Here is a 10,790-nt window from a genome sequence, read left to right as displayed (position 1 = left end):
AGCATAGCCAATTCACCTAACCTGCACATTCTTTGAATTGTGGGAGGAAACCCAGGCAGACACGGGGAGAATGTGCAAACTCCGCACAGTCAGTCGCCTGAGGCGGGAATTGAACCCAGGTCTCTGGCGCTGTGAGGCAACAATGCTAACCACTGTGCCACTGTGCTGCCCATTAATTGCAAAAACATGATTACTTGTTTAAAGAAAGAATGGAATTGCATTGCTCTAGCATCTTTAGCAGTCTTGAGCATAGAGCACCATTCAATCATGAGTTCTACCAACTGAGCCAAGGATGATTTAATTTGATTTTAAAACTCAGCAATTTCCATTTTAAGAATCAATTAAAAATGGTTGACAGATCAATGGGCATCATGATCATTAAAGCATTGAGACTTTAAAAGCTATTTTTTTATTTTCTCTGTAATTTCAACAAGGTGGATATAAGCAAAAGAGCTGTCTTGACAATAGAGGTTATTTGAAAATTACTGCTCTATACCACATGCTTTTCCAGGGGTTCTTTCTATTTCAAAATAACTTAAAAACATGTTGATATTCTGCAGGACAATAGCTTATTTTTACTTGTTAAGTCTGCAATATTCTGCATGTACAGAGTGAAATCACAAGTGAATATATAGTTATCAGTGGTGACTCACTTGGTTATATGTTAACATCTGAGTCAGGGGTCAGTTCAAATCCTACAGTGGACACCTGAGTACAAACTCTCTGCTGACACTCCAGTACATTGCTGAGGGAGTTCTGCAGTGAAAGGAGATAATGATTTCTGGATAAGATATTAAATTGAGGTCTTTCAGATGGATGTAGGCGATCTCATGGCCCAATTATGAAAAAGGTCTTAAGAAATTATCTCTCATGCCTTGGCTAATATTTAACTCTCAAACAGCATAATTGAAACAGGTGGTTTGGTCATTTTCATATTACTATTTGTGAGAATTACTGTACACAAATTTGGTTTCTTACATAACAACAGTGACTACATTTAGAAAATACCTTATAGGCTGTAAAATATTTTTAGACATGTTGCGATTACAAACATGCCATATAAATGTAAGTCTTTCTTTCTTTGTAAAGTTAGTCAACGAACTGAAATTGTTTCAATAATAAATCAGATTAGGAATCAACATGAGTCAGGCTGGAATGAAGGAATTTTTAAAATTGATTTGCCTCTTCTGAACGAGAATAAATTTTTGTAGAAATGGTAATTTCATGTTTGAGTTTTGGACATTATGTAAACAAATGCACGCTTTTATGAGTCTATGTCCCTCCATATCTTTTTCTTTGTTTTTTTGTGAGAAGTGGGTGTGTTTGTTATCCATCTCTAATCGTCCTTGAACTTGGTAGGCCATTCAGAGGCCAGTTAAATGCCAACCACATTGACTCTTTGTTGCCTATTGGGCATGAAGTTCATCTCAAGCTGAAAATGCTTCTCATTCTTAGTGGCATAGTGGGTGATGTTGGTTTGTAAGTTATTCTCTCCCTACATTTGTAAAATATATTTTGACATGGTATCAGTTTTTGTTAAATATTGAACTTATAGTTAACTCAGTACATAATTTCCTACTACCTTTAAACTCATTGTCTATACCAAGCAATCCACATAGCTGTATTAATTCATGCATAAGGCTGATGATGTAGACAATGAGTTAAAAGGTAGTAGAAAATTATTAGGTGTCTTATGACCACTAAAATTAAATGGTATGAAGAATCCAATACAATGGTAAAGTTGCTATTTTTAACACATATATTAGTACTATACATACATGTTGCATTGAACCAGTTGTCCTTTAACTTTTGTAGGAGCAAATTACTGCAAATACTGGAATCTGGGCTGAAAACAAAAATGCTGCAAATCACAGCAGGTCAGGCAGTATCTATGGAGCGAGAGAAAACTAACGTTGACTCTTCATCAGGATTACAAACTAGAAATCTAGAGAATGTTTTCTAAGTGTTTGTGAGACCACATTTTGCTCTATTTTAGTTAGTATCTCATTATAACAGATATATTTGCATCATGATGGGCAATGAGACTGAAGTAGTATCCTATTTCTAATCTTCCTTTCCTCTCCAGTGTCCTCAGGCTTGATGCTGTACTAATCTTTCCTGCATTTGCATTTAGATTCATCCAATCATAACCCATCCCTCCAACTTCACCAAAATGATTGAAACAAAATCATGAATGAAGTCTTTCTGCTTGTGTGGAGATGCTGTTGCTCAGGTGAGATCTTAACCCAAGTAAAAGTCGTATTTCAGGAAGCCGGTTAGTGAAGGATAAAACTGAAACCAATCTTTACAAACTTCATTTACACATTGCCAACATACATCTCCTAACCCAACAATCACAGTTTCAGTCTGTATCTGTATACACCACATAATTTAATCAACCTGCTCAGTCATTTTCTGTTATGCCCTTAAGATAGCTGGGACTAGAAATTGATATTCTGGCCCAGAATGTGCGAATGTATCATTACGCCACAACATCCCTTTGTATCATTTTAAAAGGGTTTGAAAGAATCTCCATTGAATGCCACCACTGACTCACATTAAACACATGCAGTATACAATTAACACTACTGGTTGACTGTTGTGATCTTTTGGCATGGATGTAAAATTCATCAAGTTTCACTGAGGATTTCTCTCTGTGAAGCCCAGTGAGCTTTTCCATTGTTTTATCCCTCTTGGTCAATGCTAGTCCAATTCTATCATCTTGCTGTAGTTAGAAGAACTTGCCTTTCACCAGATATCCTGAAACTGACTAGCATCCCTGGCATTTGTACCAATTTTAAAATGCTCTTGAGCATCCGTTTGAGAACTGGTATTCTGAAGCTGACAGTTGTTCCCCTGACATAACTTACAAGGGAAGATTGGTCTTGATGACAGGAACTAACTGCCCTGGTTGATGGGATGATGCAGAGGATGGTTGCCTCAGAACTAACAGAAGAGGCCACACCATCACAGGCTGCCAGCTTGGGCTATGGTGCAGAGGAACACGCAACAATGCTGCAAGGAGATCAATGACTTTTTCCACTCTGCCAGGGTAAGTGCCATTATCTTCACCGCTACCTCACCCCTGCTATTTATCCCAACTCCCACCAAGGCGAATGCCCAACCACTCTCACTGTCACATGTAACATCTTCATCCCTCTTCTTCCACTAACCCCACATGCTCTTTGCTCTGTCTACTCATTCAATTGGGATATCTCACTATCTTTCCCCCACCTGTATCAGCTGTAATAATGTGTCACCCATTGCATAATCAACATTTGGTTAATTAAGGTTCCTCTGTATTGGGCACAAAGTATAACCCTTGGCTGTGACACTTTCGCTCTTTTGTGTCTTGCAGGTTTGAGTGGGTTGTCCACTTTCTTGGACTATCCCTCACAAAAGCACATCCAGCATCTCTGAGGCGGAAAGTTCAAAGCCTCAGAGGAAGCACTGGCAAGGTTGCCTCCTGCACCCTCCACAAGCTTAGACACTGACAGCTTGGCAGATACATTAGATAGGTTAGACTGAGAGGGACAAACTGGTGTGCACAACTTTGCAATGTCAACACAAATGACTGAGGAACAGATGCCTGAGGTCACTGGCACTTGGAGGCCTGTCAGAGATGGAGGTATGTGCTGAGCCCCAGGCATGACGGGACCCTTGAGGGGTTTTCCTCAAAATTGATAATAGCTTCATGGTCATCATTATACTCTTAATTCCAGATTTTTAAAATTGAATTCAAATTCCACCAACTGCGATGGTGGGATCTCTGGATTAACAATCCAGCGGTAATATGACCAGGCCATCATGTCCCCTTTGGATATGCCCAGTCATTGATCCTCAGCATCAATGTCCTTACAAGGAGACAGTGCAGTGCCAGTAAACACCTAACCAAAGTAGGCACCTTGCACAGCACGTTTAGAAGCCACCTTCCAGGAGCCTGCAACGATGCTACCTGCAACCTGCCTGTAACCCTCATACTGTGGGAGTTCAAGCCAAGGAGGGGCCATTTGCCTCTGGCAAGGACACACTCAACATGACTGGGCCCTTGACACAAAATGCCCCAGGACTGCCCAATCAAACCTCCAAGGCCAACAGGCTCCAGTGTAGGGCAGACTCCCTCCACTCCAATTACAGATCCTGGGACTGCACTGAAATGTAGAACAAAGGAAACCTCTTGGTGACATATCACTGTAAATAAAGCATTGGGTTTGCTAAATCATGCTGAGAATGTCCCTGAATCTGTATGCTCATGTCTCTATGTACCCCTTTCTGTTAATATCTCTCTGTGAGGTCAGCCATTAGTTCACATGCAGGATGTTCCAGGGAACAATGCCTGGCCTGCAAAGCTGCTGCACCATTTATGAACAACATGAACATCACATTTGGAAGCAACTCTGACAACAATGCACCATTGATCCAGATGCACAGATGTTAGTATGGCATCACTCGCATCAAAGGTGTCCTTCTTGCATGAAATGGTCACTAATGTGGTGTTTAGGAGGTTTATAGTACACTGAGATAATGCTTAAGGATTAGCAGAGATTGGGAGCCTGCAGCAATGCCTATGCACTGGATGGGTTTACGTGTAGTGTTGCTGCCTCTTAAAAGGCCTCAAACTGCTGTGTTTTGTCTTCACCTCCCTCATAGGCCAAAGCACATACCCTACCCATTCAAGGTGTTATTGCAGCCATTTTCTTTCCATTAATGCAGTCATAATTACCAGGATAATGGAAGGTGATTGGTCCCTAGCCAACCCATATGCCACTTTACCCCTCCAGCTCTTGGCATATGAGGTGATTGTGATAAATGTGATTCTACACTAGGCTCCCCACCATAGAAGTCAGCGTCATCCTTACCAATGAGGAACCTATCTCCCTCACATGGCCCTATTCCCAATTATGCTTTAGCATATAACTCTCTTACATTTACAGTTGGCCCCATTTACAATTGTCATCTCCCCACCTCCCAGAGTGCAGCCCCCAATCCCCACAAATAGATTCTCTAGTCTTCTTTCTTCAGCAGTGACTACCTTTACCCACTATCCCCTTTCTCCATATATCTACTGGAAGGACACAATGGTCATAGCCCAACCCTGAGTGACCTAACCAGATAGTCCTGGACAAGCAATGCCCAGACCCTGGTCTGATGACGATATATCTCCCTGACTAGGCCAGTAGTAACCCTACATTGGCTATTAGACCGAGAGGGCTAACCGTGACCCATTCTCAGGACCATGGAGGGCCAGACCACTGGGCCGCAATTGCCCCAACTGGATGCCTAATCAAGCCCCAGGTCTTAGATCTCAAAGGCGGCCCTTGCTATATTGCACTGGGACTAATGGGTGCCTTCATTGACTTCTCTGAGGATCTTTCCTTTAAGACTTTGAGACATGGCCAGTAGCTGACAGCACACAGAGTTAAAAGTCATACAGCATGGAAACAGACCCGTTGGTCCATCTTGTCCAAATTAACCTAGTCCCACTGGCCTGCATTTGGCCCTCTAAACCTTTCCTATTCATGTCGTCAGCCTCCAATCTCCATGGCTTTGTGAGCGGCAGGTCATGCCTCACAAATCTTATTGAGTTCTTTGAGGAGGTGTAAGACAAGTCAACAAAGGTCAAGCAGTAAATGTGGTGTATTTGGACTTCAGCAAGGCATGGTAGACTCATTCATAAAGTCAGGAAGTATGGGATACTGGGAGATTTGGCTATCTGGATTCAGAATTGGCTGACTGACAGAAGGCAGGGAGTGGTTGTAGGTGGAAAGTATTCTGCCTGGACGTCAGTGTTGAGTGGGGTCCTGCAGGGCTCTGTACTTGGGCCTCTGCTCTTTGTAGTTTTTATAAATGACTAGAAGGAGGAGGTTGGGCGGCATGGTGGCACAGTGGTTAGCACTGCTGCCTCACAGTGCCAGAGACCCGGGTTCAATTCCCGACTCAGGCGACTGACTGTGTGGAGTTTGCACATTCTCCCAGTGTCTGTGTGGGTTTCCTCCGGGTGCTCTGGTTTCCTCCCACAGTCCAAAGATGTGCAGGTTAGGTGAATTGACCATGCTAAATTTCCCGTAGTGTTAGGTAAATGTAGGGGTATGGGTGGGTTGTGCTTTGGCGGGTCGGTGTGGACTTGTTGGGCCGAAGGGTCTGTTTCCACACTGTAAGTAATCTAAATCTAATCTGTAAGTAATCTTAAAAAGTTGAAGGGTAAATTAGTAAATTTGCAGATGACACAAAGGTTGGAGGTGTTGTTGATAGTATAGAGGGCTACTGCAGGCTGCAGAGTGACGTAGACAGGATGCAGAGCTGGGCTGAGAAATGGCAGATGGAGTTCAACCTGGACAAATGCAAGATGATGCATTTTGGAAGTTCAAACTCGAATGCTGAATATAGGATTAAAGACAGGATTCTTGGCAGTGTGGAGGAACAGAGGGATCTGGGTGTGCAAGTACATAGATCCCTCAAAGTTGTCACCCAGTGGATAGGGTTGTTAAGAAAGCATAAGGTGTTTTGGCTTTCATTAACAGGGGGATCGAGTTTAAGAGCCATGAGATTTTGCTACATCTCTACAAGTCCCTGATGAGACCACACTTGGAATATTGTGTCCAGTTCTGGTCGCCTTACTATAGGGAAGATACAGAGGCTTTGGAGAAGCTGCAAATAATGTTTACCAGGATGCGACCTAGACTGGAGGGCTTGCCTTGTGAAGAAAGGTTGAATAAGCTCAGACTTTTCTCTCTGGAGAGAAGGAGGAAGAGAGGAGACCTGATAGAGGTATACAAGATAATAAGTAGAATAGATAGAGTCAATACCCAGAGACTTTTCCCCAGGGCAGGATTGACTGGTATGAGTCATAGTTTGAAGATATTAGGAGGAAGGCATAAAGGAGACGTCAGAGGTAGGTTCTTTACAGAGAGTTGTGAATGCATGGAATGCATTGCCAGCTGTGGTGGTGGAAGCAGAGTCATTGGGGACATTTAAGCGACTGCTGGACATGCACATGGATAGCAGTGAGTTGAGGGGTGCGTAGGTTGTTATATATTTTACATTAGGATTAAACCTCTGCACAACATCGTGGGCTAGAGGGTCTGTTCTGTGCTGTACTTTACTATATTTTATCTGTTTAGCAGTTCAACCCACACACAAACCACCCTCTTTGTGAAAAAGTTGCCTCTCAGATCCCTTTTAAATCTTTCTTCTTGACAGGTAAGCTGCTGGCACATGGTGCAAGTGTGGGATGGATGTTGCAATGTGGCAAGATGTCCACCTCCTTTGCTGAGGACAGCTGAACAGCCAGACATGCTGATGGATTTGAGACTGGACTAAGAAGCAAGGCAAGGTTAGGCATGTTGGGACACTGAGCATGCAGGTAGGAGCCAACTGAGTGAGAGTTAAGAGAGGAAAGGAGTAGCCCTGAGATGCAGCCTGGTCTTCACTGGGCGAGAATTGGATGCCCACTTCTGCATAAAAGCATCCTTGCACTGGTATTACAATAAGAAGTGACGGTGCATACTGAAGTGAAGCTTTACAGTGCAAAGGCATCCTGCAAGTGGATTGGAGAAATACCATGAGAGTCTGAGAGGCTGGCAAAAGTCAAATGCCAGCAGCTGTGGTAGGATGCATGTGGCTAGTGCCCTGAAGTAGACCTCAAGACATTGTTGCCAGGCATCCAAGATGGAGGAGTCCCAGAGGACCAAGCTGCGAGCTGAAGTTGCCAGATGCCCATTCATGTCGGGGTAATTGTGAATGCTCAGTTTTATCATGGTGGGTGGTAGAATAGGAAGCTGCATATTAATGGGGTGAGATTCATTGTTAATGAGGCTGAAAAAACATTGTGCAACCTCACAGCTTTGAGGAAATTTTGCTCCCTAACAAGAATCTCATCTCAATGCCTGAAACTCTGTTTGAAAATGCAAAGAGCTGCTCCCAATGTTAAGAAAGGCCTGACCCATTTTCTCATGCGATTCTTGCAGAGATCTTGCCACACCCCGCATGGCTCAGGCTCCAATAACATTTCACTCTATGGCACTATTCAAAGAGGAATAAGGGAATTCTTCCTAATGGATGGAACACTATTTATCCCTCAACTGACATCACTAAAATAGTTCTGGTTCTCATTATCTAGTTATTTGTTATAAATTGGCTGCTGCATTGCAAACCCTACAACTGTAGCTAGATTTCAAAATGTTCTTGTATCACTGAATCCAGAGATGCCTTTTGGATCAATTGGCCTTTGCTGCTTAGGTCCACCTGAATCTTCTCACAACCCTCTTAACATAGACTTCTCTTCCATCCTCAGATCATTATCAAACATAGCATCTGTGCTTGTTGCCTTAATTTCTGTTTGCATCTTGACTTCTATCTTCAATGATTTTATTCAGTAAAGGAGTCTGTCTGGATTCCCAATGAGATTTAGTAGTGGTTATTTTAACTTTACAGTTTTTAGTTTTGGCCCTCCCCACAGTGGAAACACTACCATTAAGTCTACCATAATAAACCCATTTAATAATCTTAAAGACTTCAAAGAGGTAATTTTTCAGCCCAATTTTTGCTAGGGTAATGAACTGATCAGTCTGATCAGTCACAGTGATGTTTACACGTTCAAAACACCATTAATAATCGGGGCAGAGGCTTTACATGGAGATCAGCCAACAGAGTGTTATAAGATATGCTACAAAACGAGTCAAATTCTGTAGATTTGATATTATAGCAGATCAAACATTTTGAAGGCACTTAATTTCAATAGATGTGTTTAAAGCTATCAGTGACTTTAAATGTTCCTGATCCAGACGGCAATCAGTTCAGGTTACACAAACATTCTGCAGGTAAGTAACATGGATTTCACATTCAGCAGAACAGATGTTAAACAAAAGGAATCATTTCAAAGAATCATCATCCCATAGTGGACTTTTCTACCCATGGTCATTGGCGAGCACGTTTCATGGAATGAACATTTTCAGGTTGGATGTGAATGCTTCACAGCAGATAATAGCCCAGGGAGCACAGCTAAGTTAACTTCTAGAGTGTAACACACCTTTGTCAGGAGGTTTCACAAAAATCATGTGATTTACCTTGTCCAATAATGTCATGGAGTGGCAGTCAACCAAATGTATTGCTCTGTAGGCACCAGTAAAGGTCACCATCAACATTCCTCCTAAGCTGTGTGCACATGCAAACTTCACAAGCCAACCCCTTTAAATGACCACATACAAATAGCTAGACGGGAAAATTCAAGGAGACTACACATTGAAGCAATTTTCTCGCCAACTTATTGGCGGAAATATTGGTCCATGCTCCACTCACTCTTTAGTTCACAAGATCCTTTCAGCCAATCATCGGAGATTGAGGTAGAAAATTTGTCTTTATTCATCGCCGGGCATTTCTTTTCTGTAAGTCGTTGTCTTAAAATGATGATTTGCAGCTCACTTAGAGGACATTAGGACTCAGCGATGTTTGTCCAGGATGAAGGCACATATACCAACTGTATTTTTTAATATTTCCAGTGACCTTTGAGCTGAATTTGAACTTACACATTGGTATGGTGGGATTTGAATTCAAGTTCTCTGGATTGTCATTCCATGGCCTCTCCCTTTGGATTGTTGACCTAGCAACAGGAATATCACATTACGATACCCTTGATGAATATTCTGTAAATTGCCCCTTTACAGGGATAGCGCTATTTTTCCAGCCAACCACGTACACCTCAACCGAGACCAGCAACTAAAACAGCCCCTGATTTTCCCCAGTTGCTGACTTCATCAAGATACAGAGCATAATAATCTTATCGTAAGTAAGTATTCTTGTACTTATCAAAGTTTCTGCAGAACGCAGAAACAGTAAGGACTTATTATATGAATCTGTAACTTGAATATTAGTCTGCCTCAATCTACAACATCCCAACCTAAGATTGTTTGAGGGTATGCTTGATGTTTTCAATGTGAGGCAACCAAAGGCAATTTTTCAGAAAAGCAAGCAAGAATGTACGGGCACCTGGATCAATAATGACCTTCACTCACAGTGCATCAGTGCTATTGCTTATATTCCAGAAGGAACAGATACAATGAGACATGTAACCAAAACCTTTAATAAGCAGATATGAGGGTTGCAAAAACAATATAATGGGTATTTAGACCAGACAGGTCAGTGAGCTTACTATCGGTCTCAGAAAAATTATGTCCTGCTATAATTATAAAATGGCATGTACATACATTTCTACTGATAGAGACTTCAACATGAATCTGAACAAGGAGCAACTGGAGACATTGGAAGACCAGCAGAATTATTCTGCTGTCATTACCTGAGGGTGTTAAAGCCTAGATTTCTTGTGATTTCAGCAGTTGGTCATATTTAGTTTCTGTTAGTCATCGTGGTATTTAATGTTATGCAAGCCTTATTTCTTTTACCTGCCATGTCTATTTTTATATAGAATGAAGTAGTTGCTCAGGATGGTCTCACTGTCCATTAGTTACTGTAATACATTTGAAGTGTACAGTCACAGGTATAATATGGGAAACAGAGCAACCAATTTGTGCACATTGTAGTCTTTCACAAAAGAACATCAAAATGGTAAGAGTTTTTTGAGCTCTGAGATGCAGAGGGAGCTGGGTATCCCAATAACCACAAAATATTAATATACAGCCTTACCAATTAATCAGGAAAGCTAATGGAAAGTTATAATTTATCGCAAGGGGAAAGCAGAGAGTTATACAGGGTACTGGTAGAAACCATATTTGGAGTCCTGTGCATGGGTGTGTATTTGTCACCTTTCTTAAAGGAGGATGTAAAACACATTGGAA

This window comes from Hemiscyllium ocellatum, chromosome 18 (assembly GCF_020745735.1).
Source record: "Hemiscyllium ocellatum isolate sHemOce1 chromosome 18, sHemOce1.pat.X.cur, whole genome shotgun sequence".
NCBI lineage: Eukaryota > Metazoa > Chordata > Chondrichthyes > Orectolobiformes > Hemiscylliidae > Hemiscyllium > Hemiscyllium ocellatum.
Note: the sequence above shows the minus strand (reverse complement) of the source record.